Source organism: Nicotiana tabacum, chromosome 6 (genome assembly GCF_000715075.1).
Source record: "Nicotiana tabacum cultivar K326 chromosome 6, ASM71507v2, whole genome shotgun sequence".
Taxonomy (NCBI): domain Eukaryota; kingdom Viridiplantae; phylum Streptophyta; class Magnoliopsida; order Solanales; family Solanaceae; genus Nicotiana; species Nicotiana tabacum.
In genome coordinates, this window is record NC_134085.1 from 161206191 (window position 1) to 161217298 (window position 11108).

At 34.8% G+C, this 11108-nt stretch overlaps 1 non-coding gene across 1 annotated transcript; it reads left to right on the forward strand.

Moving 5' to 3' along the window:
- The first annotated feature begins 9585 nt into the window (after positions 1-9585).
- Positions 9586-9693, forward strand: LOC142182375 (small nucleolar RNA R71). The gene has a single exon (XR_012711211.1). It is a non-coding gene; the product is annotated as a small nucleolar RNA R71 (small nucleolar RNA).
- The last annotated feature ends 1415 nt before the right edge of the window (positions 9694-11108 follow it).

The window sequence follows — 11108 nt, forward strand, 5'->3', positions numbered from 1 at the left end:
TGTGACACCGGGTTCTTGGATGATTTTGGGATTATTCAATATTAAGTTTGTTAAAGACTTCATGGTTATTTCTGTAAATTTCATTATTTATTATTTAATGAATAAAGAAAATAATTTCAACAAATACTGAAATTGGAATTTAATTAAGTATTTTGGTTTGCTTTCCTGATAGTGGTGTCCAAAGTCATCACGACCCTTAGTGGATTTTGGGTCGTAACACTTTGCTTCCTTCTCTTGTCTTTTTCATAATTTCCTTTTCCTACAAGAATTGTTAGAAAATATGCGAGGATAGGATATTATTATTCATATTTTATTTTAAAAACCTATTTTTTTACATATGAAATTACATGAATAATTTATATCCATCAAATACCCCCATACTTGAACTTTTGCTCGTCCTCGAGAAAAAAGAATACTTTAAAAATATATTTTCCAAAATCCATGACTATTGTAGGATAGAAATTTATACAAAATAAATATCCTCCAACATGGTCAATGCAATTAACTTTTTTAAATTCACTAAATCTTTTACCTTATTTCTAAATTCTGCTTTGATCAACAAGAACTTGCAATCTTCTTCCCTTGAATCTTTCAGAATTGATATATTTATGATCACTTATTCAGTTAATATCATACTCTTGACCATAGGCTTACTCCTGATATTTTTCTCCACTAATATAGATTCAACACTGATTTTTAAAATCTTTCTAGGACTTTTCTTGACTTGTAATATTAGGCTTCAGGCTAGTAGGATAAGGATATTTTTAGAGTGACTTCTTTCCCCAGCTTGGAGCAAACATTTCTTGGTGCTCGACATTTCCTCTCTTTGATAACACTTTTTTTATCTTTTTTTTTTGTAATCTCAAATATCTTATATTCACATAATTTTTTTTCTTCTTCCATCCTTTTAAAAAAAATATATATATACACCAATATCTGCTCATTTTTAGCTGGAAGATCTCATGACTATATATGTATATATATAATTACTCCTTCTTCTTTTTTCTTTTTCTTCTTCTTTATAAGAGATCAAAGTGTTGAAAAAATGGGGATAAGGCTCAAAGAAGGGTTCTAATGGAATATTTATATGTATTTGGTTAGAAAATAAGAACGCTAGAAAATGGTAAATCAAAGAAAGCCTAATTTCATTTTCCAAAAATCAGTGTCACCTATTATTTCGCCTTGAGAAACATTTAGAGCAAGTTCTAGCCAAGTTTATTGATTCTAACTGTTTTTCGATCATAATTGTTCTCAATTCCAATGATTTTCGAAGATAAAGGTGCTTGCTCCTGCCTTCACAAGATCAAAATCATAGATATAAAATTTTGAAGATGAAAAGAATTAATCATTGGACATATAGTAAAGAATTTATTTTGTTAATTAAAAATCTACAAATAGGATAGAGGAGAGAAAAATAATTATATAAAAAGATATAAAGAAAATAAAACTTTATATAAACATATGTATCTATTAATTAGATTCATATATAGCATATACTAGAAATCCATTAGAATATACCCCATCCACACGTGAACTGTTTCATCCTCCTGGATAAAATACATGATAAGATATATGCATATATAAGTATTAATTTAAGAGAAAAAAATATTAATACTAATGTATATAAAAAATAAAAAATCTTTGTGGCTTTCAAATTTACAATCACAGAAGAAAGCTTGAAAGAAACTGTGACTACATATGTTATATGTGTAATAGATTGACTAATTTAAGACATTATCAGTCATTTGGTCCTGATTTAAATATAAACCAAAAATTACCTTAGCCATCATTCGACTTGAAACACTAAATGTTTGACCAACCAGTTACTTAAACATACCGATCACCATGGAGTTGCTCCTGTGTAGGTGACTCTGTTTTTGTAGAGGCCTTCATGAGATGCTCTGGTTGTACAGTAACCTGGATATTGACCAGATTAATTGGTTAAGTATTTAATTATCAAACCTATGTTGGACTTATAAGGCTCCATTGCTTCACCCTCAATGGCTACAGGTATGTTACTATAGTTTTGAGTTTAATGTCGTCAGCTCGACTAATTACCTGTGGAATTCATCAATCTATCAAAGTGACTGATGAATGCTGCTCAAAATATCCTCCAAAGTACAATTTTTGTCTTTGACCATGTACCTCAAACTTGTCACCTCCATTGTTCTGTTGGATTTCAATTGCTCTATATGGAGTAACATTTGTTACATTCTAAGGAACTGTCCACCTTGATTTTAATTTTTCTGGGAATAGCCTGAGTCGACTATTGTAAAGAAGCACTTGATCACCAATTTTAAAACTTTTTTGTCGGATCAAATTGTCATGCCAGTTTTTTGTTTTTTCTTTAAAAAGTTTTGCATTTTCATAGGCTTCCAACCTCATTTCTTCCAACTCATTAACCTGAAAAAATCTATTTTTACAAGTAGAGGCTAATTCAAAGTTTAATGCTCTTAGTGCCCAAAAAGCTTTGTGTTCTAATTCAATTGGCAAATGACAAGCTTTCCCAAAGACTAATCTATATGGGGATGTTCCAATTGGCGTTTTGAACACCGTTCGGTATGCCCATAATGCATCATCTAACTTTAAAGCCCAGTCTTTTCTTGAGATTACAACCGTTTTTTCAAGAATTCTTTTTAACTCACGGTTGGGAACTTCAACTTGTCCTTGAGTTTGAGCATGATATGGTGTTCCTGTTTTATGAGTCGCACCATATTTTTTCAGTAACTTAGAAAATTGTCTATTCATAAAATGAATCCCTTGGTTACTAATGATGACTCGTGGTATGCCAAATCTGGTAAAAAAATGTTTTTTGAGAAAATTGCACAGAGTTCGAGCATCATTTTTCCTTGTGGGGATGGCTTCAACCCATCTTGACACATAATCCATAGCCACAAGGATATATTCAAAAGAATGAGAGGAAGGAAAATGACTCATGAATCTATTCCCAAACATCAAATATTTCACATACTTGTATTGATTGCAATGACATCTCATCTCTCTTAGTGATGTTACCTGTTCTCTGACACTTGCCACATTGTGCAACATATTCCCGAGCATCTTTAAGGAGAGTTGGCAAGAAAAATCCAAATTCCCAAACTTTAAAGGATGTTCGATTTGCTGAATAATGACCTCCAATTGCTCCATCATGACAGTGATATAAAATTTTGTTCATCTCTTCTTCAGGCACACATCTTCTAATAATATTATCTGCACAATTATTAAACAAGCACGGTTCATTCCACAAATAATACTTTGCATCAGATATAAGGTTTTTTCTTTGTTGATAAGATAGATCTTGGGGTGTCCACTTTCCAACCAAATAGTTTGCAATATATGCAAACCAGGGTGGTTGAGTCACAGATGAGTTAACTGAGAAAATATGTTCATCAGAAAATTCTTCCTTTATTTCGCTAAACTCAAGGGGGGGGATTTTCTAATCTAGACAAATGGTCAGCTACTTGATTCTCTGTTCCTTTTTTGTCTTTTATCTCAAGGTCAAATTCTTGTAGAAGTAAAATCTATCTTAACAATCTAGGTCGAGCATCTTTATTTGCTAAGAGGTATTTTAAAGTTGCGTGATCAGTAAAAACAGTGACCTTGGTTCCTATCAAATAAGATCAAAACTTATCAAAAGCAAATACTACTACCAGTAACTCTTTTTCTGTTGTGGCATAATTTAGTTGAGCCTCATTCATTGTTCTACAACTATAGTAAATGGGATGAAAGATCTTATCCTTTCTCTGGCCTAAAACAGCTCCAACTGTTGTATCACTAGCATCACACATGACCTCAAAAGATTGATTCCAGTCTGGGGACACAACTACAGGGGCGGTTGATAACTTTTCCTTAAGGGTCTCAAATCCTTTCAAACAATCAACTGAAAAAACAAACTTAATATCTTTCATCAAAAGGTTAGTTAACGGTTTTGAAATTTTTGAAGTCTTTTATGAACCGTCTGTAAGAACCTGCATGACCTAGAAAGCTTCTAATGCCTTTAACTGTTGTGGGAGGGGGTAATCCTGCTATAATATCAATTTTAGCTTTATCAACTTCTATCCCTCTAGCAGTGATTTTATGTCCTAAAATAATTCCCTCGATAACCATAAAATGACATTTTTTTCAATTAAGAATCAAGTTTATCTCTTCACATCTCTTAAGAACTAAGGTCAAGTGGTGAAGACAATCCTCAAATATTTTTCCAAAGAGTGTAAAATCATCCATAAAAATTTCAAGAAATTTTTCTGTCATGTCAGAAAAAATTGCTGACATGCAATGGAGAAATGTAGCGGGGGCGTTGCATAGACCAAATGGCATTCTCCTATAGGCATATGTTCCATAAGGACATGTGAAAGTTGTTTTGTCCTGAACTTCAGGTGCAATTGGTATTTGGTTATACCTTGAATAGCCATCAAGAAAACAGTAAAAACTATATCCTGCAATTCTTTCTAACATTTGATCAATAAATGGTAAAGGAAAATGATCTTTTCTAGTGGCATCATTGAGACGTCTGTAATCAATACACACTTTCCATCCTATGAAGGTTCTGGTAGGTATAAGTTCATTACTTTTATTTTTTATAACCGTCATACCTCCTTTCTTTGATACTACCTGAATAGGGCTTACCCAAGGACTGTCTGAAATGGGATAAATAATACATGCTGCCAAATGCTTTACGATCTCCTTTTTTACTACTTCCTACATTGCTGGATTCAATCTCCTTTGGGGCTGGACTATTGACCTGTAGCTATCCTCCATGAGAATTCTATGCATACATATAGCTAGATTAATCCCTTTGATATCTTCTATAGTCCATCCCAAGGCTCCTTTGTGTGCTTTCAACACTTCAATCAGTTTTTCTTCTTGTCCGGCAGTAAGAGAAGATGAAATAATTACTGAAAATAATTCTTCCTCAATATAAACATATTTTAAATGAGAAGAGAGAACTTTGAGTTCAATTTTTGGTTGAACTTGTTCTGGTTGCATCTCCTCCGCTTCAGAATCTTTTTCTAGTATTTCGGTTTCTCTTCTGATGATAGGATGATCATCTTGTATGGTGCCAGATTTGGCCAAGCATCTTTCCATTGAGTTTGGAATCAATTGATCATCTTTGAATTCATCTGTAAGATAATTAAGCATGTCAATCAAAAAACATGAAGATGATGTCTCATCTCCTGAAAATCTTAATATCTTTTGCATATCAAAAATGACTCTTTCTTCATCAACTCTCAAAATTAGTTATCCTTGATGGACATCTATAATTTCCCTACCTGTGGCAAGAAATGGTCTACCCAAAATGATTGGTTCATCAGGACATTCCTTCATTTCAAGTATTATAAAATCTACAGGAAAACAAACTTATTTACTCTTACGAGCACATTTTCAATTATTCCCTTAAGTTTCTTAGTACTTTGATCTGCAAACTGAAGAGAAACACCTATGTCTTTGATTTCACCAAAATTTAAATTTCTAAAGATAGAAAATGCCATCAAGTTAATTGAAGCTCCAGAATCAGAAAGTGCCTTTTCAAAATATGCTCCTCCTAAAGTGCATGGAATTGTAAAATTACTTGGATCACGAAGTTTTTATGGTAGCTTATTTTGAAGTATATCACTGCATTTTTCAGTAAGCATCACCACAGAAACTTCTTCCAATTTCCTTTTACTTGATAAAATTTCTTTTAGGAATATGGCATAAGAAGGCATTTACAACAAAGCATCAATGAAAGGAATATTAATGTGAATTTATTTTAAAATCTCAAATAACTTTGAAAATTGATTATCAAGATTTTCTGTTTTCAGTTTTTGTGGAATAGGAATTGTCATAGGGAAAGGAGTCAATTTTTCAATATTCTTTTCTTCTTTATCTTCAGATAATTTAGAGGTTATTTTAACATTCTAACCCTAGTTTACCTGTTGTTCTGACTAGTCTACATATGGTTCATCAAGCTCCTTGCCTGTGACGACCCGACCAGTCGTCTCATGAGTTACCGCTTCGTTTCCCCCATTTCTGCTTCTTTATGCTTCGTTATCTATGTTTTGTGGTATCAGGTTAGTCGAATTGAGTCCGGAAGGAGTTTGGTGAAGTTTGAGATACTTAGTCTCTTTTAAGAAGGTTTAAGTTGGAAAAGTCAACCGGATGTTGACTTATGTGTGAGAGGGATTGGACGTGCATTCCGATGGTTCGGGTAGCTTTGGAAGGTTTTTTTTGACTTAGGAGCATGATCAGAATAGGTTTTGGAGGTCCGGAGTGGAATTAGTGTTGAATTGGTGAAGTTGATATTTTGGCGATTTCTGGTTAATAGGCGAGATTTTGATATAGGGGTTGGAATGAAATTCTGAGAGTCGCAGTAGCTTCGTTGTATCATTTGGAATGTGTGTGTAAAATTTCAGGTCTTTCGTACGTGGTTTGGTTGGGTTTCTGATCGAAAGCATATTTCGGAAGATTTAGAAAACTTAGGCTTGAATTCGATGTGATTTGGAAGATTTGATGTTGTTTGAGGTATTTTGATGATTTGAACAAGTTTGAATAAGGTATGGGGTCATGTTTGTGCTTTGGTTGAGGTACCGGGGGCCTCAGGGTGATTTTTGGATGGTTAACGGGAAGTTTTGAGACTTGAGAAATGGCAGATTTTTGCTGCTTCTGGTGTTTTCGCACCTGCGGTTTGGGGACCGCAAGTGTGGTGCTGCATAAGCATTGAGAAGGACGCAGAAGCGGAAAGATGGTCAGGTGAGCTGGGCCGCAGAAGCGGCTAAGGGGATCGCATCTGCGGAATTGCAGATGCGGAAGGGTATTCGCAGATGCAGCTTTGATGGTTTAATGAAATTCCGCAGAAGCGGATGGTTGACCGCATATGCAATACCGCAAAAGCAGATTCTTGGACCGCAAATGCGGTTATGTCTGGGCAGAATGTATATAAGCTTGCCTTCGCAATATTTGAAGGTTTTCATCATTTTCAACTTCGGATTGAGAGCTTTTGGGCGATTTTGAATAGAGATTTCAAGGGAACTTCATTAAGGTAAGGATTTTGGACCTAATACACACTCCTATGGTGATATTTCATGGATTTAGACTAAAATTTAAGGAATTAAAGGACTAAAAATGGAGGTTTAGGGCTTGAGTTTAAGTGGGCTTTAAATGGATATTTAAGGGGTCATTTGGACTCTGATTTTGATATTTTTGATATGTATGAACTCGCGGGGAGACGAGGAATCTAATGATGTAAAAATTTCTGAGTTTTGAGAAGTGGGCCCGGGGCTCGGGTTTTGCTAATTTCGGAATTTTTAGTATTGTTTTCGATTGTTTTTGCTTGGGCTTTATTCCCTTAGCATATTGTGACGTATTCATTCTGATTTTGTTTAGATTCGATACGAGTGGAGACCGATTCGATGGGCAAAGGCATCGCTGAGTAGTATTTTCACCGGTTTGAGGTAAGTAACCAATGTAAATCTGGAACTGAGGGTACAAAACCCTGGTATTTGACTTGATTTGATAAAAGCGGTGACGCACAGGCTAGGTGACAAGCGTGTGGGCATGAACCGATAGGGATTGTGATTTGGTCTGTCCCGTAGCAACTATTAAGCCGCGTAATTGATTTGGAAATCTATATTATTCTATGTTTCAGTCATTTATACTGTATTATGGGTTGTATGCCATGTTTGGGGCCTTGTGTCGATCTATAGAAACCCTTAGGGGGCACTTTGACTGTTTTCCTCACTTTACTTGTTTAAAGCATAGCCTTAGTCATGTTTTTACCTGTCAAATGTTTAAAACTGGTTTTATCATTCTATTTCTATTGTAAGGGCTATGTGGGCTGAGTTCCCTAAATTATATTGTTATGCCCAAGATGTGGTGAGGTTAATGACTGAGAAAGGTCGAGAACCTAATTGTGAGGATATTTATATATATGTGAGTTATGGATCGGGTTGCATGTCGTAGCGATACTTATATAGATCGGGTTGCATGCCACAACGATATAAATATTGGATCGGGCTGCACGCCGCAACGATATAGTTCTTGGGCTGTAGGAGCCCTTCCGGAGTCTGCACACAGTGCTGAGAGTGAGTACTAAGTAACAAGAGTTCAGTCCCGAGTGACTGAGAGGCTGACCGAGAGTCCATACTCTAAGTGATTCCTTGCCCGAGAGGCTTTGTTATGTTGTTTTCACTGTTTCACTCTTCTTTTAAACAAAGCCTCTGTTGGAAATACTGCTAAGTATAGGATTTCAACCTTTAAACTAAACGTGTGGATCTTATGACGAAAACTGGTTTAAACTGTAAAGTTAAGCAATAATCATGTTGCTATTTACAGATATATGTTTTTAATTGCTCGTCACTATCTTCAGTCTTTATTTACTTTAGTTACTTACTGAGTTGGCGTACTCATGTTACTCCCTGCACCTTGTGTGCAGATCCAGGTGCCCGAGGGGCAGAGTGAAGACTTTTTGCTGAGTCAGTATTCATCGGAGATTACGAGGTAGTTGCATGGCGTCCGCAACCCTGTTTTCTCCCCTCTATCCAGTTTATTTTGGAATTTCCTCGACATGATGTACTAGATGTTCAGTTATGTATTAGAGGCTCTAGACTTGTGATACCAGATTGGTTGGGCTGTTTAGTAGTGGCTATGTTGATTTTTCCGCATATTTCTATCATTTTAATAATTATAATGGATTCCGCATTCAAAACTTATGTTAGAAAAATGGCTTAATGTTATTGGTAAATGGGATGTGATTATGGGTTTTCGGCTTGCCTAGTACTGTGATAGGCACCATCACGACCGATATTTGGGGTCTTGACATTGCCTGACCGTAAGGCTATGGCCTTAAGGTAGTCCTTTGGATTTTTCTCTGTATTGCTTGGCAAGGGACCTTGAATCTTTTCTGACATAAGAGTTGCAAGTTGACTTAATTTCATTTCCAGATTTTAGAGGGCTGAACCCTGGCTTTCCACCTTTTCATGAGTGACCTTAATGTACTTATACAAAAGGTCATCAAGACTTGGATGAGCTTGTTGAATCCTTTGCTGATATGGCCCTGCTTGTTGATAAGGTCTATAGTTTGGTTGCCCACGGTTCTGATTCTGGTATCCGACTGACCTTGTACTTATCGCTTATGGAAGCTTTGAGAGTTCTCTGCACCATTTGAATTGCTCCATTGAAATCCTGGGTGCTTGTGTGCAATTGGACTTCAAAAAGGGTACGGTTTAAAACCGACAGAATGGACCTGTTCGTTATTATGATTGTTTGCTTGACATTCATGGTTCAAATGGTTTCCTCCACACATGTCACAAGTCTCAGATTGGCTTGATTGTTGTGTATTCACCTCAAAATATTCAAACTTTTGTGCCAAAGAAATAATTTACTGTGTTAGTATATTTAAAGCATCAACCTGATTAACCGTAGCAGCCTTCTTGATGATTACACGCTCAGATGGCTATTAGATGGCATTCTCATAAATCTTGTTCAACAATTGGAATGCTTCCTCCGTGGTTTTTCCCATTATAGAACCTCCTGCAGTTGTATCAATTACATTTTTAGCAGAGGGCTTTAACCCTTGATAAAAAAATATACAGTTGCATGTGTTCAGAAATGTCATGGTGTGGACATTTTCTTAACATTGCTTTTAATCTTTCCCAAGCTTGATAAACTGACTCAGTATCAGTCTTGCAAAAAATTAAAGATGTCTTGTATTAACTTTGTGGTTTTAGCAAGGAAAAAATATTTATTTTAAAATTTCTAAGTCATTTGGTCCCATGTGGTAATGGAACCTTGTGGCAAACTTCGCAACCAAGTCTTGGCATATCCTATTTAAGGAAAAGGAAATAGCCTTAACTTGATAGCTTCAGGAGGTACTCTATTATATTTAGCTGTTTCAACAAGTTCCAGAAAGTCAATTAAATGACTGTGTGGATCTTCACTTGCGTCTCCAGTGAAGATGCAAGATTGTTGAATTGTTTGAATCAGGCCAGTCCTGATTTCAAAGTTGTTGGCTGCCACTGGCGGTTTTCTGACACTAGATTCACAGTTGAAGCGGTCAGGTCTAGCATAATACCTTAGGATTCTATTTGCTGGTCTTGGTGCTACTTCATCGAACTGATCCTTCACATGGACTGGTCGTTGAATGTCTTCTACTCCCTAATTCTCCATTTCTTCACCAGCTATGCTTTAAGAAGATGATGTTTTTCCTATCCTGCACAATCGAAGAGATTTTTCAATTTCTGGATCATAATTAGCCAACTCTTTTATAGAAGAGCGGGTCATAAACTACTTAAAATTTTAAAGAGAAAAAAAAATAATAATAGTTTCTTAAGCAGTACTAGTAGTTAATAAAATAACTAATGAAATTTTTAAAGACAAAAAAGTACGATAATATATATTAAATATAAGTAAAGGTAGTACTAGTAAATAACAGTAATTAAAAATAAAGTTAGAATACTATTTATAGGTAAAAGTGCTAGTAATTTATACTAAATATACTAAAGGAAAGCTAATAAGAGAAGTAGTAGGAAGAAGTACTGGTTAGTAGATAGTAAAAATACTAACAGAATATAGGAGATAACATTTTGAAGGAAAAATTAACAATAATAATAAATTCTCAAATTAGTAATAAAATATTTAATCTGAAGTAGATGTATGCCAATCCCCAGCAACGGCGCCAAAAATTTGACGAAGCTTGTGTGTATAGGAATTTTTTGCTCGTACTCTGTCAAATTCTAATATAGTTTAAGATATCGTCCCACAGAGACTTGATAATCTATGCTATAGACTTGTAATATTTTAACTACTATTTGAGAGAATCAAATTGATAAAAAGTGAGCGAGGTTTAAAACTTGTTAATTACTTAAACAAAACAAAATATTTTTGGAAGATTTATAATTTAAAAAGGAGTTGGGAATCATTGAATTCACTTGATAATATTACTATAATAAAATCTTAATTTCTAAATTTATTTCTCTAAGAATAATTGCTTATTTCTAATACAATTATATTTTTCTCACTAAGAAATAACCAATTAATAACACTCCGTGAGAATTATGTTAATTAATCAACTCAAGACTAGTGACGTTTAAACCGAAATATTTTTCTTGATTGAATTATGCTAAAAGAAAGTA